Source organism: Mesoplodon bidens, assembly GCF_964165515.1.
Source record: "Mesoplodon bidens genome assembly, chromosome: 3".
In the NCBI taxonomy this organism is placed as follows: Eukaryota; Metazoa; Chordata; class Mammalia; order Artiodactyla; family Ziphiidae; genus Mesoplodon; species Mesoplodon bidens.
In genome coordinates this window covers 85577123-85602558 of record NC_138178.1, presented here as the reverse complement: position 1 = coordinate 85602558, position 25436 = coordinate 85577123, and the positions used below count along the sequence as shown (strand labels likewise).

Sequence of the window (25436 nt, the reverse complement as noted above, 5' to 3'; positions counted from 1 at the left end):
TTAAAAGTTGGCCATCTTGCTTCATCCTACTCCTTTCTAAAAAAAGTACTTTACAGCTGACACACACTGCGGTTGGTTGTTACATCTCTAAATTAGTTTTATTCTAGGTAAATTTCCCTTTCCCCCATCTACCCCACCTGTTTTTCTCCCCCATGACATTAAATGACCAGTTCATCTGTATCTCACATTCTGGATTTTTCTAACTGCTTCCTCAAGGTAGTACTTAATTTCTTTCATCTTCCATATTTCTTTATAAACTGAAAGTCTTAAAAGTTTGACTAAACTCAGATTTTAAATTTTAGACAAAATATTTCATAGATGATGCTATATACTTGATATTGAATCACATCAGGAAGCATACATTTTTTGGTTCATTTTTAGTGATGCTACAATTAAATTAGGTTGGTGATAGCCTGATCTTTCCACTGATCCAAAGTTTTATCGTCTTACTTTGAGACCAACCAGTACTCTGTGGAGTTGCTTTGGTTCCATGTGAATATCCAATTCCCAATGAACCTTTTGCCTAATGGTTTTAGCATCCATTAATGATCCTGGCCCAAGTCAATTATTTCATAACAGGTTGTAATAAATTGTGATTTCTAAATCTATAATTCCTTCTATATTTATTACCTGGCATTCCTCATTAACTGTAATATAGTTTCTACTAAAAGGGCAGTTCGAATGTTTAGTTACCAATTTTCAGAGTAAAGAACAGGTATAAAGCCCATTTCCATTTGTTTTGTTTTGTTTTTGTTTCAATAAATACTCTCCTTATTCTTTTTGATGTTCAACCTGTCCCAATTTTGGCCAACAAGAGCTTCTCTGGGTTGGTTTTTCGTTATCTTTGAAAGCTTTCTTGCTTCTGGCAAAACATGTTCCAGTTTCACTATGTGTGCTCCCTGCCCCAGTCCTGGAATCAGTCATTTCTTTGAGGAGTGCTGGATTCTAAGTAGAAGTAGTTAAAGACCAAAATTAGAGTGAGAGCAGTACTCATATCTACCAAAGGGACACACTATTTCTAGGTCCTTTCAATGGACAGAGATAAGAAAGAAATATGTATTTGGATAGAATTAAGAAATAAACATTTTAAATCATGAATTCATATTGATATTTATAATTCAAGTTCAACACTGTCAGGTTTTTTGCTTAACTTCTTTGATTGTACACAAGTATCTCTACTGCCTCCTAATATATAAACATAAAAACTTATGGGCTTTATCCTACAATACATAACAAATGCTGTCAAAATAAAAATACCAATAATTCCTGAGCATATATCCAGAGAAAACCATAAGTCGAAATGATACATATACCCCACTGTTCACTGCAGCACAATAGCCAGGACATGGAAGCAACCTAAATGTCCATCAACGGAGTAATGAATAAAGAAGATGTGGTACATATATACAGTGGAATATTACTCAGCCATTAAAAAAGAATGAAATAATGCCATTTGCAGCAACATGGATAGACCCAGAGATTGTCATACTGAGTGAAATAAGTCAGACAGGGAAAGACAAATATCATATGATATCGCTTATATGTGGAATCTAAAAAAAGAGTACAAATGAACTTATTTACAAAACAAAAATAGAGTCACAGATGTAGAAAACAAACTTATTTTAGTTAGTTACCAGGGGGAAAGCAGAGGGCAGGGGAGGGATAAATTGGAAGATTGGGACTAACATACAAACTACTATATATAAAATAGACAACTAATAAGGACCTACTGTATAGCACAGGGAACTCTTCTCAAGACTCTGTAATGACCTATATGGGAAAAGAATCTAAAAAAGAGTGGATATATATATACGTATATTGATTCACTTTGCTGTATAGCAGAAACTAACACAACATTGTAAATCAACTATACTCCAATAAAAAAATTTTTAATACCGATATTACAACTAGCAATAAAATGAATGAAGTTTAAGATTTCTTTGCAGTTCTTTTTGTCTTTAGCATATATGCCATTTAGTGTTGAGCTCAAACGTCACTTGAGATAGTGTTTTTCTTCATGTATTTAAATAACTATTTTGATATATACATTGGTTCATTTGTTCAAGTTCTCAATTTTAGGAGTTGTTTTTCATCTACTTTGACTTAGTGTAATTTTTGAACATGTAAAATATTTCCACATTTCAAAAGTCAAAACTAAATAAAAAGGTAAACCCAGAAATCTCACGTCCATCCCTGTTTCCTTCATGTCATTCCCAACCACCCCACACCACAGGGCAACAGTTCTATTCTAGTTTGTCTTTTCGGTTTTTCTTTTTGCAACATAAGCAAATTAGTATATATATTCTTATTCCTCCCACACACACACCTCTTCACACCAAAAGAGCATAGTACATACATTGTTCTGCACTTTGCTTTTTTCTACTTAATATATAACCTTGAAAATCTCCTTAGAGATTTTCATCATTCTGTTTTACAGTAGCATAGTACTCAGCTATGTGAAAATACCAGTTTATTTTTAATTAAAAAAAAACAAACCTAGCAATCGTTTACTCTCCAGCAATCAAGTCAAGACTTCAACTTACAATTCAAGGTCCTACATCAACTGCTTCAACCTCACACATTCACCTCATCCAGTTTTCTCACCTCCCACTTAATAATCCCCAACAGTCATCAGAATCTAAACAGTTTTTCCTCATCCCATACATGCCCACCTTATTCCAGACCCAGTGCCTCCCCTCATGCTATTTTCCCAGTCTGGAATGGCTTCATCCCTTTTCTCCAAATCCTAGACTCCAACCAAAACCCATTTCAAAAATTCCTCTTCCCCAATAAGCTTTCCTTAAATGAGCTAACTCCTCAACAATCCTTCCTTTCCATTTTTTCTCAGCAATTTATGCCATAGTCCATGTATTTCCCTTTCATTCATTACACAAATGTTTACTAAGCATACACTATCTGCCAACAGAAAGGTGAACAATGACAGACAAATCCCTACCCTCATGGAGCTTGTGGTCTGCAAGGAGAGCCTGGAAATCAACCAATCAATCAGTAAAAGTAGTAGTAGTAGTCGTGATAAATGCTATGAATAAAATCTAAGACGGTAAGAAAATATAAGGCAGGGTAAGAAAATGGAGAGTACTGGATTAGGGACAGAGAACTGCAATTTTAGACAAAGTCTAAGGACAGGCCTCTTTGAGGAGGTGACATTTGAGTAGAAACACAAATGAAGGGAAGAAGCAAAGCAAGGAAGGATTCCAGAGAAAAGCATGATGGATATGTCACTCTTTTAGCTGTTCAACATCAGAACACCTTCATATACCTAGGGAATTCTCCTCTTGAGTCTTGAAAGACAGAAATGGCCACCTGTTACTAAAGCTAGATATATACTTTCCCAGCTTTCCAAGCAGCTAGGGCACAGTCATATGATCTCCTCTCAAACAGAGAAGTTAACTATACTGGAATTTAACTTAGATGATAATGCATAAAAAAAGCAGGAAGTACACAGAATCCATTATGGCAAGAGTGGAAGCAGATTCCAACGACAGTAGTGGTAGCAGTTTCTTCCTCTGATAAATTCCTTTTCTGCGAAATTAACCAGAGGTAGTCTCTGGTGCTTAGAACTAAGAGTTCTGACTGTTCCTGGTGATCCAGGGAGATGCAATAGCAAGTATAAGGGCCCTGAGCTAGAGTGAAGAAGAGCAGGATATGCAATCACAGAGATATGAATGGGCCGTTTCACGTAGGGTCTTATAGGCACTACTAAGGCATCTGGATTTTATTGAGTTTACTAGGAAGCTGTTGGAATATTTTAAACATGTGTTGTGATGTGGTTGATCTAGTTTTTAAAAACTACTCTTGTTATTATGTGGGTAATACATAGAAGGTGGCAAGAATTGAGGCAGTAATACTAGTTAGGAAAATATTTTGGGCTGATGGTACCTGGTGCTAGGATGATACCTGTGTGATCATTTAGACATTTTACCTTTAAGTACTATCTATCTAGGTTTAAATCTAGCATCTTATTTTGTGCTTTCCATTGTTCCCTGTTGGGTTTCTTTTCTCTCTTTCTTGCCTTCTTTTGGATTGATTCATTTCTTTTTTTAACATTCTATCTATTTCCTCTACTGATTTGGAAGTTATACCCTCTCTCCTTTCAGTGGTTCCCTAGATATTATACCATGCAGTAAAGTCTAAAGTTAATCAAAATCTTTAGTTCCCGCTTCCCCAAAGAACCTATAGAGTTTAGAAAACCCAAGCAACACATCAACCAAATGCAATGTGTGGACTCTGGATTCAATTTGAAGAAACTAAGTGTACATTTTTAAAAGTCATTTTTTAGGGCAGTGAAAAAATACTTATATGATACCATAATGACGGATACTTGTCATTATACATTTGTTCAAACCCATAGAATGTACAACACAAAGAATGAATCATAATGTAAACTATGGACTTTGGGTGATTATGATGTGTCAATGTAGGTTCACCAATTGTAACAAATGTAACAAATCCCCCACCACTCTGGTGGGGGATACTGACAATGGGGGAGGTTATGCATATATGGGGAAAGATGGTATATGGGAAATCTTTGTACTTTCCCCTCAATTTTGTCATGAACCTAAAACTGCCCTAAAAAAAATAAGTTAAAGAAATCATTTTGGAGATAATTGGGGAAATGTGATCACTGCTTAAATATGTACTGATATTAAGAAATTATGTTGACAGTTTTTCTGGATCTGATAATGATATTGCAGTTTAAGTTTATATCTTTTTAGAGATTAAAAACAATATATTTACAGATTAAATGATGTGATACTTGGAATTTGTTTTAGAATAATTGGGGGATATATCAATATATGAAACCAGATTAGTAATGAGCTGATCACTGTTGAAGCTAGGTAATGAATGTGTGGTTCATTATACTCTTTCCTTTCCTTTTATATATTTAAAGTTTTCCACACAGTTTTTTTTTTTTAATTTACCCTCCTTCTAGATAAGGACCCTAAAACCCCACTTATCCCCCTTCTCCTATTGCCTTGTTTTTTAATCCATCAGATATTTTTTACTGTTTCATGCAGTCCATATTCATTTTCATTTTCTAAATATACATCACTTTCTTTACTTTTCAGCCCTTCATACATTTTATTCCTACCATGTGGGATTCATTCTGCCTGATGTATATCCTTTAGAACTGCAATAATATGGTGCATGTGACCATTTAAATTTAAATTAATAAAACATTCAGTTCCTCAATCACAATAACCACATTTCAAGTGCTCAATAGTCCTATGTAACTTATAACTACAATATTGAACAGCACAAAGAATATTCCTATCATCACAGAAACTTCTGTTGAATGGTGCTGGTTTAAAATTATCTTTAATAAATGTTGGTAACAATCTGTTTTTGTTAAAAATATCTTTATTTCACCATCATTCTTCAATGATATTTTCACTGGGTATAAAATTCTAGGTTGGCAGGTTTTTTTTTCATTTCATATTGCAGACATCATTTCACTATCTTTTGATTTCTTTGATGTTGAGAAGTCATCTGTTAGCCTAATTCTTGCTACTTTGATGGTTATCTTCTTTTCCTCCAGCTACTTTTAGATTTTTCTTTATGTGACTGGTTTTCTGCAATTTCATTATGCTGTGTCTAGGTGTGGAATTATTTCCATCCTAATTAGGATTCATTGGGATTCTTGAATCCTGGTTTGGAATCTTTCATTGTTTCTGGAAAACATCAGCAATCACCTCTTTAAATGTCCTATTTTCTCTCTCCTCTTCTTCTGGAATTCCAATTAAGGCTTTCTTACTCTATCCTCCATATCTCTTACCCTGTCATCTATACTTTCCATCTTTTTGTCTTTAACCTACATCCTGGATAATGCTGTCTGATCTATATTCCAGTTTAGTAATTTTCCTGATGTGTGCAATCTGCTGCAAATTATATCATTAAGTTTTAAATTCAGTTACTCTATTTTTTATTTCCAGCAGTTGTATTTTTTTTTCAAATCCACAGTGCCACTTTTTTTTCCTGTTTCCTGTCTTCAAGTTTGTTATTTATTTCTATAAACACAGTAATCATGGTTGCTTTATCATGTATCTTCTAATTCTAATATATGATGCCTATGACAATCTTTTTCTGCTGTTGTTTCCACTGGTTCTTGCCCATGTTTCCTTGTCTCCTTGTATGCTTGGTTATCTTTGACTATGTGCTGGTCAGTGTCCTTCAAAAATTATTTGTGGGGAGGCATAAGACGAAGGAGCATTCCTCAAAGGAACATTTGCATTTGCTTCTGCCAAACACCTGAGGGATAATACCAGTCAGGGACCAACCTAAATTAAGTCGTGACTTAAGTTTCCCTTACATAGCTAGGCTGTGATCACAGTTTTGTAGAGAGTTTTGTTTCCTTTCTTTTTTTTCTCCTGTTCTGCTCAGTACCAAGACAACCTGCCCCGAAGTCCCTTGATATTCGACTGGGAGGTAGGCAATGAAAGGGGATCAGGAGTTAGTTCTGGTTCATCCTTCCCCCTCAGGTGTAGACATATGGAGTTCAAGCCTAACAAGGAAGGATCTCTTAAAAGACTTCACCTGTCCATATGTGGGTAGGCTCTGAGTCTTGATTTCTGTCCATCTCATCCCACAAGGCTGATAAAGAGAAACCTAAATTTCCTGGTATCAGCAAACATACTCAAGGCAAAAGTGGCTTTAGTTCTCTAGGTATTCTGCTAACCTCTCTTGGTTTAGGCTTTCTTCCAGAATTTGACTTACCAGATTCCACTATCTCCCCAGTTCTTCAAAGCTCTTAAGGTAGTGCTTTATATATCTTATCCAGCATTTTCAGTTGTTTCCAAAAAGAGAACTGGTTTAAGTAATCTATCCCACCATTACCCAGATTCAAGATATATTTCAGGGCTTCCCTGGTGGCGCAGTGGTTGAGAGTCCGCCTGCCAATGCAGGGGACACAGGTTCGTGCCCCAGTCCGGGAAGATCCCACATGCCGCGGAGCGGCTAGGCCTGTGGGCCATGGCTGCTGAGCCTGTGTGTCCGGAGCCTGTGCTCCACAACGGGAGAGGCCACAACAGTGAGAGGCCTGCGTACCGCTAAAAAAAAAAAAAAAAAAAGATATATTCAAAGTAGAGTTAACAGGTCTTCCTAATGTATCAGATGTCAATGCACACACACAAAAAGAGGAGTCAAAGATAATAACTAAGTTTTTAGTCTGAACAACTCGATGAGAAGTGCGATTATTTACTGAAACAAAGATGGCTAAGTGGGATAGGGTGGGTCACGTGTTAAAGAGTTTGGCCACAGACTTGTTAAGTTTGAGATGCTTTAGCTAGGTTTTAAGTTTCTTGTGGGGAGAGACAAAACTTTCTTTTAGTGTCATTTGCACCCATAACTACTTTAGAGCAGTGCTACAGACATAGTGGGTATTCAACTAGCAAGGCATTCTCCACATTTAGCAGCATCTCTGGTCTCTTACCCTTAGATACCAGTAGCAACCCCCTCCCCATTTTATGACATCAAAAAAATGTCTCTAGATATTGCAAAATCACTCCAACTGAGAACCACTAACTAAATCCTTCTTGAATTAAAGTTAATTTCTATACACTGTGCTATCACCATCCTTTCCATCACCGTCCACTCAACTGGACATATCAAAGATATATAAGATATATATGAGCTGATCCAAGCCAAAACTGTAGCCAAGCCCAATTCAGCGTTTCCCAAAAGCTCCAGAGGACTGCAGTACTGAGAAAAACATGGGGTGAAGGAGTAAGTACAGGTTGGAGGCTACAAAACAGTTTCACCCTCACTCAAATAAGAACATCTCCAGGGGCTTCCCTGGCTGTCCAGTGGTTAAGACTCCACGCTTCCACTACAGGGGGCATGGGTTCGATCCCTGGTCAGGGAACTAAGATCCCACATGCCACACAGCGCAGCCAAAAAAAAAATTTTTTTTTAACAAAAACAAGACCATCTCCAATTGTTACTTGATCCTATGTAACATTATTTGTAATTTTTAAAGCATTTTTAAAAGAAAACTATTGCCAGTAAAACATATTCTCATCAGATATAAAATGGTTAAAATTTTAAATCTCAAGCAGGAATTACTTAACAGCTCTTTTTTATTGCTACTCCACACTCAAATCCCTGTTAACATAAACCCAGAAAAGAACTACTAATTCATTTGCAAGTCCTGGCATGTATGTGCTTTATCTGTGCTCCCCTTTTATTTTTTTCACTCTAGCCAAATAGAAATCAAAACTCATATGGATAAATTAGGGCCTCTAAAATCAGATTCTGAACTATAACTCATTCAAATAAAGTTTAAACCCAAAATTATACAGCAAGAGCTTGTTTTAGGCAACATCCATGCATTTCATGATTCTTTTCCTTCATTAGGTTAAAACCTCTTTGTCTTACAGTTACTCCCCAATGTATCATATTAAAAAAATACTTTTATGATCTACTATAAAGTTCCTTAACTCAGCTTTAATATTGTTTTAAATATTATAATATAATCTCAAATACCTTAAAGATCACTTCATTATTCAAAAGCCATTTTTACTTCTTTGAATTTCAGGCATCAAAAGATGTAATTAATTTGGAACCATGTTAATAACTTAAGTTCCTACTTCCCATATAAGCTATGTATTTATCAGACATACATTCTCTATCTACATTCTATCAATATCTGTGCACATCAATGTCCCTATTTGACTGTAACATTATAACATCATTACAAAGCTGTTCTCCAAAAAAACCAGAATATAAATGTCTATAATCTAAGCATAAAAAATGTTTATTGATGACTTTTACTATTCATGTTTAAGCTCTAGTACCATATCTAAAGCACATAAATTATACACACACACATACACACAAAACATAAAAGGACACATACACACAAAACAGAAAAGGAGTAAGCATTCATCAATTGGCATGACCAGAACTTCTCATGCACATGTCAAAACCTAGTCTTCCTCTTGTATCGCTGATGACACTACCGCCAAGTTTACCTCCCAAATTAAGAAATCCAAGAGCTATCCTCAACTCCTTCCTCTCCCTCATGTCTCTACATACAGTTGATCAAGTCCTATACAGGCTACTTCATTTCTCCTTTTCTCTTTTTTCAATAGGTCAAAAATCCAAAACACAGAAATGTATACATTGAAAAGTTTCAATGGAAGTATTTATGCTATTCCCATCTTCCTCCCAGCCACAATTATTCACCTTTACTAGTTTCTTGGGTATCCTTCCAGTATTTCTATAGTTACCAAAAGATTGCATTACTATATACACTGTTCTGCACTTGCTTTTCTTACTTAACACATCCTGAAGATCTTTTCCTATTAGTTCAGAGAGCTTCCTCATTTTCTGTATAGATGCTTAGTATGCTATTGTGTGGATAAGCCGCAATTTATTATAGGTGGACATTATTGCTATTATAAACAATACTGCAACTAATAAGTTTGTAGATGCATCATTTCACTTCATATCACTGTAGGATAAATTCCCTTAAGTAGGGTTGCTGAGACAAAGGTAAATACAATTGTAATTCTGATAGATACCAAACTGCCCTCATGTCATTTTTTAAATTAGTCCTTTACTCACCATTCTCTTTGTCCCTGCATTCTCATGCCTAGATTAATGAAGTACCCCCTTAACTTGTCTCCCTCCTTCCCCAACCATTCTCCAACCTATTGTCAAGCTAACCATTTTTTTTTTTTTTTTTTTTTGCGGTACGTGGGCGTCTCACTGCTGTGGCCTCTCCCGTCGCGGAGCACAGGCTCCGGACGCACAGGCTCAGCGGCCATGGCTCATTGGCCCAGCCGCTCCGCGGCATGTGGGATCTTCCCATACAGGGGCAGGAACCCGTGTCCCCTGCATTGGCAGGCAGACTCTCAACCACTGCGCCACCAGGGAAGCCCTAACCATTATTATTTTTAATAAATTTTTAAGTATACAATATAATAATTCTAATTTTTAAATTTTAAAGATTATTGAAAAGGCTAAGGCTCCCTGATCATCCCTCCCATCTTTACTCCCAAACCCCAATCCTATATCCACCACCCAAGAGTTGAGCACTATTATCAGTTTAGTATTTATCTTACCAGACCATATTGTTTGCGTTTGCATTATGTATCTGTACACCACCTGCAAATTACAATATTCTGGGTTTTTTCCTTATTTATATAAATGCTATCATACTGTATATACTACTCTACAACTTATCACTCAATAGTATATGTAATTTATTCATTTTTTAAATTGTTACATGTTACTCCATAGCATGAATATACCAATTTACTTGGTCATTTTCCTAATAATGATCAGTTTTATTTTTCCAGGTTTTTTTTTTACTACTGTAAACAATTCTGTAGTGAACATACTTGTACATGCCTCCTTATGTACATATGTAAGTGTTCCTCTAGGCAGAAAATGGACAGATTTGTTGAGAACAGCATTTTAAATTAATAGATACTACCAAACTGCCCAAACCAATTTACATCTCCAAATTGGCTATACCAACCTATACGCCCAACAATAGTTTATAATATTTATTATTTCCTTACAATAATCAATTTTAATATTACCAATCTTTTGGGCTTCCCTGGTGGTGCAGTGGTTGAGAGTCCGCCTGCCGATGCAGGGGACACAGGTTCGTGCCCCGGTCCGGGAGGATCCCACATGCCGCGGAGCGGCTGGGCCCGTGGGCCACGGCCGCTGAGCCTGCGCGTCCGGAGCCTGTGCTCCGCAACAGGAGAGGCCACAACAGTGAGAGGCCCACGTACCACACACAAAAAAAAAAAAAAAAAAAAAAATTACCAATCTTTTAAAATTTTTGTCTGTATGATGGGTACAAAAGGTTACCTGTTTTAAAAGTATCTCTCAAATTTTTAATGAGATTGCATATCTTATCAAATGTTTGTCAGTCATGTTTCCTCTTCTGAAACTGCCTATTTGTGTTCTTTACCCTTTATGTCACTGTTTCTTTGTAGGAGTGTGTTTTATGTATATTTCTGGTTTATTATACATGTTGCAAATATTCCTCCCAGTCTGTCTTAAATGTCCATATTTTGAATATTGTCATTGTCTTAAACTGTAGTTTGGTCAAATTTATTAAAATATCTTTCTAAAACATAGACATAATCATGTATTTCAATCACCTATAGAATACAACAGAATTTAGCCATATGTATATTTAACTTGAAGTGAAAAATACTTTAAATCGTTGGCCACCTACCATTCTGCTTTATAAATATAAGTCCCAGAATTAGTCTGAAACGTGAATCTCCCCCATTTCCTCAGTAGGTCTTAGTTCTCAAATGCTTCTTATAAAGTGAACCTCACATTGCAATGGGTGCAAGTTTAATGTTTAACAAGATTTTCTTTTTGGTACAACATAGCCCATAAATGTAGGCCAACTTCCTCTAGGGCACAACTGAAGAAACAGCAATATGTTTCATCACTAGAGGAAAAGTTGGCTGAATTGGACTTATTGAGAGATGATAGCTCTACTTCTCATGTGGCAACTTCCTACAAGTAATTTTGACTATACATAATTTTCACCTAATTGCATAATCACTGAATTAGTGATGACTGCAATGTATTTCAGATCTTTAAAGATATGGCCCATGCCTCACTGCAGCATCATCAACTCACCATTTCCCCCTTGGGAACTCCAACAATACAGTTATATGTAACTACCCCTATGTACTACTCTATCTCATGGGACCATTCCTTTATTCATTATTCTGCCTGAGAAGTCTTCTCCTTATCCTATTTACCTGATCAAGTATTCATATTCTTCCTCTCAAACCCAGTTCAGACATTACCTCCCCCAACAAGCTCCCCTTGACCTTCTTAGCAAAAGGGATTAACCATTTCTCTATTCTCTCATTATGCCCTGAACCTACTTCCATTAATATATGGATTCCACCATATTATGAACAATTGTTTACACAAGCGCTCCTCTCCCATAAGCCTCGGGTAATCAGGCAGGGTTTACCTTATTCTTATGTGTATTTTATCAATAGTATCCAGCAGTTTCTAGCATCCCACTGAATAGCTATTTGCTAAATTAAACAAGTCTTGTCTATTCAGCACTATAGTAAACATTAAAAACCTATACACAAAAAAGTTGAACTCAAAATCTTTAACCAAAAATATTTTACAACTTGAAAGAATATGTAGATTATTTAAAAAGCAGTCTGTAGTTCCACTTTTTTGGTTTGTTGTTTTTTTAAGTGGGTATGTACCACAGATCAGTGTTTTTCAAACTGTGGTCATAACCCATTAGCAGACTATGAAATAATTTTAATGGGTTAAAACCAACTTTAAAAAATATCAGCATATATCAAAAATAGTAAAGTCGTGTTTCATGAATTTCTTCCAGCCATACACATGTACACACATACACACAATACACAAACAACAATACATATGTATGCTAACAATGTTAAATACACTTCTTACCGTGGGTCACAATAAAAAGTAATTTGGAAGCTACTTCCATAGTTGCTATGTGGGTTTGGAGAAGCTTTAAATTAACAAACAAAAGTATATAGTCAGGAAGGCTTCTTCAATGAAAGACTTAACCATCTGAAGCATCATCTGGCTCCCCACTACCTCTCTAATCTCATCTATCACTTCCCCTTACTTATACTGCTCTAGCCACACAGATCTTAGTAACTATTCAAACAAGCCAAACATGTTCCCAGCTTAGGATCTTGGAGATGTTGTTTCCTCTGACTAGAAAGCACTTTACTTGGATAACTGCATGACTTACTCCTTCATTTCAGGACACCCAAAGAGAGAAGCTTTCTCTGATCACCTAAAATAGGAGCCACTTCCCACCATTCTATCCCCTTATCCAGTTTTACTCTTCATTGCACTCATTACCACCTGACATTTGTTTACTGTGCCCTCTCTCCCCCCACCCTGAATGACAGCTTCAAGAAAACAGACTTTGTCTTCTGTGTTGTTCATTACTGTAACACCAGAGATTAGAACAGAGCCTGGCACAGAGCACTGTTAAGCTGAATAGGTTTTGACAGGCAAGGAAAAGGAAAAGGAAGAACACATACAGTTATGCCTAAGCATGGTGTAGTACAGAGAGGAAATACTACCTTGGTAATGTTAAGGAGTAAAGAATAAGGTTGAAGAAGCAGACTGTAATATGAAAAGATTTGAAAGCCAGAAAGTAGAGTTTGGACTTTCTCCTGCAGACAATTGGGAGTCGTTCTATGTTTTGAGCAAATGGTGATCCATTCAAACATTTATTCAGCTCAAGTTCAATTCACTTTGCTTGGCACAATGCAGAGTGCAAAGGTCAATGGTACATGTTCTCTCTTCAGACTGCTTAGGTTTAGCAGCAATGGGTTCAAAACAATTTTTAGGAAAATTATTCTGGCAGCCATATGAAGGATGGATTGGAGGAAGGTGACTCTAAAGTTAGAAAGGGCAAATAATAGGCAATGCAGAATCCCAAAAACAGAGATCCAGTAAAGAGTAATCTAAAGAATCATGCTGACTGATGGATATACAAAATAAAGGAGAAACATGTATCACAGACAACTTTAAGACTTAAGCATGGGGACTTCCCTGGTGGCGCAGTGGTTAAGAATCCGTCTGCCAATGCAGAGGACACGGGTTCGATCCCCGGTCCAGGAAGATCCCACATGCCACAGAGCAACTAAGGCTGCGCATCACAACTACTAAGCCTGCGCTCAGGAGCCCGTGCTCCGCAACAAGAGAAGCCACTGCAATGAGAAGCCCGTGCACCACAACAAAGAGTAGCCCCTGCTTGCTGCAACTAGAGAAAGCCCATGCACAGCAATGAAGACCCAATGCCGCCAAAAATAAATAAAATAAATTAATTAAACAACAAAAGATTTAAGCATGATGATGATAAAACAAAGAAAAACAGAGTAGGTGGAAGGTGGGTAATAATAAATCAAAAAGTGAAGGAAATTCCTTGAACCTCTCAATGGAAGTATTTGGTAAACCAATGGAGATACAAACCTGGAAAGTACATATTGATGAATCATCAACATATAAAACATCCACGGAGAAGAAACAAAGAGAGGTGAGCAGAGGGCCAAGTACTGAGAAGAATAACGACCGTGGTTAAGAGGATCATGAAACAACAACCACAAAAAAAACATAAACGTAGTAGCCAGAAAGAGAAAATCAGGATGCACACTAACATGAAAGGCAAGGAAAGAAAGTTAAGAAGCCTAGGTGGAAGTCAACAGTAACACATATACACTGACTGAATAAAATCAGGATGAAGTCAATACCATTGGAAAAAAAGGATGTCCCTTGAGGCAAAAGTCTGAATAGGTCACATTCACATGTAATGTCATTACAAATTGCAGTAAGTTAGGGAAGAAGTAGTAAAAGGGCTGAGGGCAACAAGAGCTGAGGGCAGCAATTTTAACTAAGTCTTAAAATTTTTGAAATAAAAGAGAAACGAGGAAGATAGCTAGAAAGAACTGTAGCAATAGTTAATCAAAGTTTATTTTGGGCTTCCCTGGCGGCGCAGTGGTTGAGAGTCCACCTGCCGATGCAGGGGACCGGGTTCGTGCCCCGGTCCGGGAAGATCCCACATGCCGCGGAGCGGCTGGGCCCGTGAGCCATGGCCACTGAGCCTGTGCGTCCGGAGCCTGTGCTCCGCAACGGGAGAGGCCACAACAGTGAGAGGCCCGCGTACCGCAAAAAAAAAAAAAAAAAGTTTATTTTTTTCTCCCAAAATATGTAAGTCTGTATATACTTGAAGGTAAGGAGGAAAAACCCCTGGAGATAACCATCAAAGTGATCAGACGAAAAGTTAAGTATGGCAGCAAGATTCCTAGAAAAACAAGATTCCTCTTCCATTCAGTTTACAAAATAAGGTGAAAGAATAGAGATTTGTCATGGTGAAAACAAAACAAAACAAAATGCAAGCTTGTATTCTATTTTTTTTCAACTAAGTAGAAGTCAATGGCACCTTCTGAAAGAGAGGAAGATATATGAGACAAAAGCAAAACATTAGATTAATAAAATGATTGCCAAGTAGCAAGGGTCCATTGGATCTGTCCAGCATAAATTTATAGTGGCCAAAAATTTTCAAAATTACCCACCTTCCTCCACAAATACACTGTGACCTATGAGGAAAAACAGAGGAAATAGATGGGTAGGAAGATTTGACAACAGGAGCCCAGTAAAATATGAAAAAGTGACTGATGCAAGTTCAGGCTATATATAATGCATACAGGAATAAGCTAAGAGAGAGAAATTGAGGGTTCCTATGAAAAAAAATAGATAAAGGAACATAGGTGGAGTAATCACAAAGATCAGAGTTCACATGAGCCAGTTAGGATGTAAGAAATTTTTTAGATCATTCACTTATAAACCACACTGTATGCTATGGTCTGAATATTTGTGTCTCCCTACCCCTCAGTTTTATGTTGAACTCGTAATGCCCAAAGGGATGGTATTGGAAGTGAGGCCTTTGGAAGGTGATTAAGTCTTGAGGGCAGATCACGAATGAGATTAATGTTCTCATAAAATGACCTGAGAGAGGTCCCTTTGCCCCTTCTACCATGTGAGGATACAAGAGAGCAGTCTGCAACCCGGAAGAGGGTTCTCACCAGAGCCCGATGATGCTGGCACCTTGACCTTAGACCTCCTAGACATGTTTTAATATTTAAAATGTCTTAATATTAAAATAAAATAGGACTCAAAATTGAGTAAATTCTACAGGTTCCTTAACTGCAATTCCAAAACCAAAAAAAGCTCTGAAACCCAAAATAATGCATTTGGCAGTAAAACCTTACCTAAACTGACATGAAGCTATTTATAGTCTTTATTTACCCCATTTAGTGTAAACATTCATACATTTTGCTGCAGAAATAGTAACTTGTTTGAAGAGGGCTACTGCACTGGACTGTTGAAAGGTTACATAACACTACCTTAGCTATATCCAAAAAATTCTTAATCCCAAAACCTATTAGACCACAGGGTTTTAGTTGACTATGATCCTACAATAATTGCTAACATTTACTGAGCTATTAACCATGTGTCAGACACTGTTCTGATCACTTTATATGCAGTAACTCATTTAATCCTTCCAAGCACCATGAGGTAGGTATTATAATTATTCAAATTTTACAAAGGAGGAAAGTGAGGCAGAGAGATTAAGCAAGTCACAGAGCCAGAGAGTGACTAAGCTGGGATGAATACAACATTTAAAATATTACACCTAAGGTGAAGAAAACATAACAAAATATAGAACTGATTATAGTAGGGTGGTAGGAGTCTGATATTTTTCTCTATTCAATTAATGTATTACTTTTAGAATGGTAAAGAATCAAACACTTCATGTGTTCATTAAATACAGAACACTTCATGAACTTACAAATTCTCATTTATGTGCAATTCCTTAGCCAACTTGCATAAACTGCACAGTATAAAATCCAAACTCCTCAGCTTATGCTAATATTTTTAATTTTTTATTGAAATACAACACCTTAGTATCTTTTTAATCACAAGCAATACACAATATATATTCATTGTAGAAGTTAGAAAATTTGTATAAGTAAAAAGAAAATAATCACCTATAAAATATCACTCAAAAATAACCACTTAACAATTTGGCACATTTCCTTCCAGATGTCAATGTATGTTATTTAATCAAAATAAAATCATGTTTTTATATTTACTTTTTTCACTTACCATATACCAAGACATAATTTCATGTTTTTATTCTTCTAACCATCATTTTAATGGCTAGGCAGTACCCCACTGTAGGGATGTACCCTAACAATCACTGTGAAATATTTAAGTTGTTTATAATTCCACAGCATTGAGTCACCGGCTCTGGGGGTCAAACTGTTTGGAATCAAGTCCATGCTCTACATTACTAACTCTGCTACCTTGGGCAAGCTACCTAATTTCTCTATGCCTCAGTTTTCTCTTCTGAAAAATGGGGATAGTATAACCTACTACATTATTCATGTGTGGAGGAGGGTCAAATGTGTCAATATACAGCTTTTATTATCAACAATGCTGCAGTTGGTATGTAAACAGCTACCAATTTACTGGCATATCTTTACTACACCAAAATAAATTCATTTAAATAGGAACTTCCACATCAGAAGGTATGCCTATTTTTCAGGCTTTGAATCTGCCAAATTACAGCTGGGTTTAAAACCTTCATCAAACAGCTCTCTCACTTAATACTCATTTCTCTTTATCCAAGAAAATGAAAACTATGATCCAGTTAAGCTAACCAGCTTGCTTCAATTAGCTTTTGCTCTTCCACTTTTGTACCTGCAAACCTAGACGGATTTCATAAAATCTCAGTTTGTAGGGAACTTAACGAAACCTGGCCCAAATCCTCATTCAGCACATCATTTCCTCTACCCTCGAATCCCTAACTTTAACACTGTCAGTGGGAGGGGACAGCCTGCCACCCAACACAACCCATTATATTTTTACTGTTTTGAGGAAATTTTTCTTGGAAGAATGCTGAAATCTGCCTCCTTCTAACTTCTACCCCTTGATCCTACTTCTTTCTGGTCAAATCAAACCTGATTTTTCTGTGTGACAGACCTCCAAATATTCAAATACTGCTATCATTTCTTACATGAGCTTCTCTTTTTTGGGCCAAACATCACAGTTTTTCAACTTTTCCTCCTTTCCATTTCCCCCATGATCAGAATTATCTGGCTACGCTCTATAGTTCAGTGGTTTTTAAACCTGATTGTCTATCATCTAAGGAATGTGAGAAAAACAAGAGTGGCCCAGTTCCTATCTTACTTAAGCTTGGGCCTCCATGGTTTTTTTTAATTAGCTCTCCAGGTGATTCTGATACAAAGTTTGAGAACTGATGCAAGGTCCCACTTACAATATGATATATCATATGCTACCTAAAAATCTGACATAATACCCCAGATATAACACAACCAGTAAAAAGTAAAGTGGGGCTAACACCTTGCTCTTTCTATATGCTGTTCTACCAACTTCAAAATGACATTTACTTTTTAAAAAATTATAAGCGTTGATTCTTATTAAATGTACAGTTAAAATGATCAAGTCTTTTCCACACTCTCTATTTGTGCATTAGCATCTTGGGCCCTAACTGCTAACCTTTATAATCATTCCCATTAAAAGGTAAGAGAACTCGGGCTAAGAGTTTTAGATTTCTATTTCTAGAAATCTAGATCAATGGCCCTGCATGTGGAATTACCTTCAGTGGAGAAATCACTTCATGCTTAAGCCTCTACACTTACATTATGGACATACTCAGCCCACATAAAAGTGCACTAGCCCACCAACGACTGAACTGACAGTTGACTGCACCAAAGCATCTCCTCCGTGCAGAGCACTGTTGTCAACATTATGAGGTAACACATAGGCCCTAATACTAATAAATTGGCCTTCTAGAGAGTATGATGGAACAAACATCTTCAGAAAAAGTTAAGTATAATACTAATTATCGTTGTCCCAAGGTAGACACATTAGTGCTGTAGAAACATATGATTACTAGTTGGAAAGCTCTGGGACCAAAGAAATGATTCATTAGAAAACTAAGTTGCCCTGAACTCTAAGGTTTTGTTTCAGTTTGTTTTTTAGCAATTGCAGAGAAGAGATGGAGCCCATCCACACTCAAGCTACTTGCAAAAGGGCACTGCACCCTCAAAATTAATTCATGAGTCAAAATTTCTTGCAATGACTTCTGAATCCCTAACGACTTGTTTGCTTTCCTTGTTACTATTTCTAACTTGAGGTACTCAAGGGCCAAAAAACAAGTCCATTCTATGGATGATGAGGCCCATTATAAATATATCTTAGAGTTGAGGGTAGGGGGGACAAACCAAGATCCAATCTATTTCTTTTCATTTGAATAGCAAACATCAAAAATATACCTGGCATTTTCTAACAATTACATGAAGAATGACCAGATGCTTCCTGTTGATGGAACAGAACTACAGACTGACAGAATCAGACTAAAGTTCATAAAACAAGTAGAAGTGAATTTAGCTTCATTTCAAAACCATTAAACCAAAGTAAGTATGGCCTTAAATTTTCATACATTTACAATTTAATTGTCCCTCAACCTAGAAAACCCAGATTGATTCAAAGAGATAGACAATTCGAACTCTAAGTTACAGAGAGTTAACTCTAAGTTTGTATACACATAACAATACAAAAGCACTGTTTCACCCAAGGTTTCACTGCAGGATTCCTTTTAAATCTGGCACTCCTATACTGCTTTGAAAGTGTCCTATCTTCAAAAATTCCATTTATATACAAGTTTTCACAAGCAAATCTAACACGGAATTCATGGTTTACTTGTGTACATCATTAAAAATAAGTTGTGGAATTAAAAATTAAGTTTAATCACTTAAAATTTTTTCAAATGTTCTAAATCCCAAACTGAAAAAAAGTTGGAGTCCAAGAAAAAAGCACAGGAATCAAGCTTCTCATCCATATTTTTAAAGTGTGTCTTGTATAACATCCTGATTTGACTTGTATGGTGAGAGCAGGATAGAAACGACACATTTTTTAGTTTTTTAAAAAAGGCATGAGCATACAGTGTTTTCCAGTGGTTACATGGTGTGACACCACATCAGACTGAATGCAGAAGTAGGTTTAAGAATCTAGCTATCTTCTGTTAAACCTGACATTAAAGACTTGCAGAAATGCAAAACAATGTCACTCTTGCCTAAAAGGTCACTGATGTGAACATGCAATGGATTTTTCTTTTGTTATTTTTGGAAAGATAAATACTTCAAATGAGAGAAAAGTTAAGAAAAAAGATAAAGCCGTCTTCAGTTTCCTTAAATTCAAAATCTGAGCCTGAAAGTGGAAGTGTCAAGGTCGATGGTTACAAGTCAGTGAGAAGAAATTTAAAATAAGCTGGCTGGGTCTATGTGTGAGATAAATATCTGCAAAAAGAACTTTTGACCACAAACTTCTGCATAATAAACTATGGTGCTTCTTTAATTCTGGGATGGCAAACTACTGTACAAGGATCATTTACTCACTACATCAAACCATTTTCCAGATAAAAACTGTACTTCAGAAAGTAACTTGCCTGAATCGAGACAGCAAATCAGTGTCCAGAGAGAGCACTTAAAATATTTCCATATTACCAAGCCCCCTTCAGAAGTACTGTGGTCTCTGCCCCTCCTTTGAACAGATGTCTGTTCGCCACAGTCCAATCAGGTTTAAAGCAACAGTCTGTGTACTGAAAACAGGCTTCAAGTGGGAAAACACACAAAGCAGGCCTATATCGTTCCTTTGGTTTCAGTTTTCACGATGCACCCTTGAGGCTAGGCACGCTGGTTCAACGCGGTAGGAGAGTTTCAACGAAACACACTAAATACACACTGATTAACTGTGCCCAGGCAGAAATGACCTGGCAAAATTCTCAACTTCGTCCCCGAGGCCCTGCACCGCAGATCCCGGCGGCTAAGTCCCAAGAACAGAAGTGCCCAACATCCTGAGCGGCTGGCTTCGTCCCCTCAGGGACTCGAGTCCCCAAGGCCGAGGCAGTTGACGGGGAGGCCCAGTGCAGGACCGGCCGGGCGCGCCCGTTAACCCTGTCCGGGCCGGCCGCTCCCGCCGCGGCCCGAGCGCCAACCGGCCCCGCGGGCCCAGCAGCACAGCTCACCCGAAGCCGGCCGCCCCCGCCGTCCCTTCCCCGCTCCGGCGAGCCCGGCGGTGCGGTCAGGCCGCCCAGACAAAGAGAGCGGCGGCTCCCGAGGCGGCGGGCGCCAAGACCGTGCCGCGCCTGCCTGCCTGTCTCCCTCCCTCCCTCGCCCGCCTCCCGCAGAGCCACCGCAGCCCCGGCCCGACCCCATCCCGCCCCGGGGCGGCCGCTCTGGACCGGCCGGGCTATGAGCCGCGGGGAGGCCGCAGCTCGCCGGGGCCGAGGAGGGGGCGGCGGCCGCCACCATGTCTGCCCGCCCCTCCCAGAAGCGGGGTGCGAGCGGACAAAGCGCGCCGGCGGCCCGAGCGGAGCGGGGGCCCAGGCCCACCCCGCCGACCCCCGCGGAATAAGCGGGGCCAAGAGCCCCGGAAACCCGGCGCCTTAATGCAATAAACAGGAAATCGCGGGGATGATCTGGGTTCCGGGGGAAGTGGAATTATTTTTTACCAGCGAAGAGATCAACTTCCACATCCGGTGGTAACAGGGCCCTACACAGACCCGCACTGACCTGGAAAAGCTTCGGGAGCGGCGACCGGGGAGCAGCAGGAGGTGGTTCGGGGACCCGAGGCGCCTCGTACCCGGCCGGGCTGACGCGGCCCAGCTAAACACAAAGCGCTTCAGCTGCACAGGGCGCTATTTTCCGAAAATGCCGCGTCTGGTCGGCGCCCAAAATCCCCACCGAAAAGTCCCCCGTGCTGCGCGCGGAGGGACACATGGTATGCGAGTGAGTCAAAGCTCCCAGCATCCCTCCCGGACCCGGCCCTCGTCAGCCCCTCGTCTGAGCCTTTCCGCCCCTGCCCTGGTCAGCAGATCCCTCTCCCACCCACTCCCCGATCCCATTCCGGCGGGAGGAAGGGGGCGAGACGGCCTGATTTTTCTTTTTAACAAAGGGGAGGAAAATATGCCATCTCTAGAACTTGAGCCACACAAAGAAAGCGGCGGAATGATCCGCTGTCGGCGACCGCAAGTCCCGGCTCGCCCGGCGCCTGCGCGACACGGGGGTAGGAGCTGCGGCCGGCCATGTGCGCGGCGGGGCCGCAGGCCGGCCATCTAGCCTTCCCGCCACTTTCTGCGGGGCTAGGGGTGGAAGGCTGAAGTGCGTGTGCTTACGTTATGTCTTCGGCATGAAAGCTGAGAGACGGGGAATCCTGACTCCTTCCAGATTAAGCTGAGCCATCTAGCAGAGTCCTGGGAGACGGAAGGGCAGTGAGAAAGCTAGGATTTAACTTGAAGCCGCCCTAGAGTCCAGTAGGCTGACTGGGACAGGAGTCGCTGTTGAGGTACAAGGGGAGGTACTACGAATGTTATTTCTCCACTTCACCTAAACTGAACAAGTCAAGTTCGTGACGAAAACGTACATATTCCTGTAGCCACTCCCCGCCTTTTTTTTCTTAAACATTCTTTTGATGCCTAATACGTCATAGACCTTTCGTAACTGCTCGCCGAATTCTCTTGGATTACTGTCACCACAGAGGTAGAAGTCTTGTTTTCCCGTGGCTGGAATGTCAAGATTCTTGTTGTGTTGTATTTTATTTAGAAAGCAGCAAAAGTTTATTTGTGGATGGTGATTTACAAAGTAAGAGTCTTACGAGTTTAAATTACTTGTGATGATTTTGCTTAAATACCCACCACACTGGTAATGTTTTTAACAGATGAGCCCGGGAATGACTTTTCCAACCTTCTAACCTTAAAATTTTTGGCTTCCTATATCTAGGAATTGGCAATATGTGAGAGAGCGCCAAGATTTTAATCTAGAAGAGTTTACAAACAAATGAAATACATGTTGTCTACTAATTTTGGGTGGCCTCAGATAAACAATCTTTCTCCACTTACCCTTTTGTGTTATTGATGTAGAGATTTGTGAAGTCTTTGTGTAACTTATTAAAGCGTTTTGCGTAAAATAGAAACAGTGAATGGCATAGGAGCCGTATTCTATTTTTCTTTCAATTTAATATTTTCAGTGCTTCTTTCGGTAGTCACATGCTTCTCTTTAACATTGAGTTTATCTGAGTAAACATTCAGCTAATGGTTGTTATAGAATCCTTGCCCACATTAATCTTATGCTGTAGAATGCAGACAAGTAAATAGGCATCATCAGTAGTATAATGAGGGTAAACTGCTGAATGCTGTGAAATTTTATATAGGAGAAATCCCTTACTTACCTGTCAGGGAGGCATAGAATGGGACTGGAGAAGCAATTAGCTTTAATAAGGGAGTTGGGGAAGAACCTTCCAGACAGGTGAAGCAACAAATGCAAAGGTTAAGAGGAAAACTCTGGAGAAATTGTTGGGCGAAGGAGATAATGCTTTTTCAGGAATGTCTAGAGATGTGTCTGAAGAGGTTTAGTCATAAAGGCCTTGAATGCCATTTGCAGAAATTAGCTTTTGAGAGCTAAGAGAACGGCATTGAAAGATTTTAAGTAGAAGCATAATCAGATTGGATTTGTATTTTAGACAGATCACTGTTACGCAAAAATCAGAGGCAAAGAAAACAGTTTGGAGAAAACAGCAATCTGAGAGAGTAATGACTTGGACTGAGATAGTGGCAAACAGGAGTGAAGAATATGACCAAAGATGTTGTTGAGAGCTTGGTGACTTGGTTGACTGGATAGGGAATGACTGAAAAGATGTCAAAGATGACTCCCAAGTGTGTTGAGGGAGCATTTAGGAGGATGTCTTCACTGAGATTGTATGTCTAGTAGGCACTTAGGTATTCTTTCGTGTAAGTTGTCTCGATAGCAACTGTCACTGGCACTGTTCTACACATTAGAACAGATTAAGCAGGAACAAGACCAACAAGGTTCCTACTCCTGTTTCTGTGGAGGGAACAGACTATAAACAAGTTTTATAAAAGAAGAGGAAAGGTAATATCACATAATATCCTTTATGAAGAGAATAAAAGGGTATTTGGATGAAGCATTTCTCTGGGACGAGAGAGCAGGCATAATTTTGAAGACTGTTCAGAAATGGCCTCTCTGGGAGTTTCCTGGTGGCCTAGTGGTTAGGATTCTGGGCTTTCACTGCTGTGACCCAGGTTCAGTCCCTGGTTGGGGAACTGAGATCTGGCAAGCCGTGTGGCACAGCCAAAATAAAAGTGGCCTTTCTGAGAAGGTATTCTTTGAGCTAAGACCTGAGTGGAAATAAGTTGAAGGCAGTATTCAAGACCAAAGGGAATAGTAAGGCAAAATCCTTGGTGAGAAAGCAAGAAAGGCAATGTGGCTAAAGTCTAGAGAGCAAAGAAAGGAATGGTAGAAGATGAAGTCTGCAGTCTTGGTAAGTTTCAGAGCTCTAGAAGCCACTGAAGGCTTTTAAGGTATGGAGTAACATGGATAGTAACAGTAGAGATAAAGCATTGAAGATACATTTTGTGATTAGACCCGACCTATATTGCTAATGAATCAAACAGGGAAAGGGAAAAATCAAGAGTGATTCCTAGGTTTGGGGCATGATTGTCTAGGCCAACACTGTCCAATATAAATATAACACAAGCCACATATGTAATTTTACAGTAGCCACATTAAAAAAGTGAAAGAAAACAAAAATTTTAAAAATCTTATTTGACCCGATATATCCAAAATAGTATCATTTCATATGTGATCAATATTAAAAAGTATTAAATATTTTGCATTCTTTTTCTCCTTACTAAGTAAGTGTTCAAAATCTGGTGTGTGTTTTACATTTATAGCCTATCACAATAATTGATTTCATAAAATTGACAGTTGAAAAAGTAGATTCACATACTCGAATCATTCCAAACATATTTCAAAAGTTTTGCAGTAGTTGAATTATATATAAGATTTTTTATTTTAAATTAAAGTTAAGATTAAAATTTTACTTCCTAAATTAGCCACATTTCAACTGCTCCATGGCCACTTGTGGCTAGTTGCTACTATATTGGACAGTGCAGGTCTACTAGAATAAAGAATAGTGGAAAATCAGACCAAAAAAGTTGTGTGGAACCAGCCTGGAAGGCCTTTGATGCCATGTTAAAGGATTGGGATCTTACTCTTTAAGACAGAGGGAACAGTGGGTAGTTTGTTTTTTTTGTTTGTTTGTTTTTTTTTTTTTTTTTTTTGCGGTACGCGGGCCTCTCACTGCTGTGGCCTCTCCCGTTGCGGAGCACAGGCTCCGGACGCGCAGGCTCAGCGGCCATGGCCCACGGGCCCAGCCGCTCCGCGGCACGTGGGATCCTCCCAGACCAGGGCACGAACCCGCGTCTCCTGCATCGGCAGGCGGACTCCCAACCACTGCGCCACCAGGGAAGCCCAAGTGGGTAGTTTTTAAACTAAGGAGTGACACAACGTTGTGCTTAAGGCTAGAAAAAGTCCAGTAGGTGACCAGCTGATGACTCAGGACCAAGAGCAACCCTTCAGTAGAGTCTCCACATTCTAGGACCTACCTCAGCCCTTCAAATTCAGAAGTCTGATTATTGTCAGTGCACTAGAGCAGTGCTACCAAAAGTATGGGCCACGGGCCACTGCCAATCTGTAAACCCTTTATTATTGGTCCAAGGCATTTACAGAAATCGAGAGTAAGAATTTAGAAACTTTTATAGCAATTAGTGTTAGACTAATTTTATGTCTATGGTTCTAATAAAAATTGGGGGCTTGTATTGTTGTATATGCCTTTGTTTTCTTTCTTTATTTCCCTTCTCTAGTTAATTTATTTTTATATTTTATAGAAGTGTCTATGATCTTTCACCACAGATTATTTCTGAAGCACTGCTCTAGAGACACTCTGATGAAGGGAGTCAGAAGGAC

The 25436-nt window shown here is 38.9% G+C and overlaps 2 protein-coding genes across 10 annotated transcripts in view; one reads left to right on the top strand and one right to left on the bottom strand.

Annotated features, from left to right (window-relative positions):
• The window catches only part of GABPB1 (GA binding protein transcription factor subunit beta 1), a 75205-nt gene extending 53342 nt beyond the window's left edge, over positions 1–21863 (bottom strand). For 2 of the 8 annotated variants that reach the window (XM_081229608.1, XM_081229609.1), the window contains exon 1: positions 21186–21376. The gene's annotated coding sequence lies outside the window, so the exon portion shown is untranslated. Of the gene's footprint in view, positions 1–21185; positions 21380–21787 lie in introns of those variants that run through there. The other 6 variants (XM_081229604.1, XM_081229611.1, XM_081229606.1 and 3 more) reach the window with 6 other exon arrangements.
• Positions 21864–21873: 10 nt separating this feature from the next.
• The window catches only part of USP8 (ubiquitin specific peptidase 8), a 101177-nt gene continuing 97614 nt past the window's right edge, over positions 21874–25436 (top strand). Inside the window, exon 1 of one of the 2 annotated variants that reach the window (XM_081229598.1) lies at positions 21874–21957. The gene's annotated coding sequence lies outside the window, so the exon portion shown is untranslated. Of the gene's footprint in view, positions 21970–25436 lie in introns of both variants that reach the window. The other variant, XM_081229599.1, reaches the window with a different exon arrangement.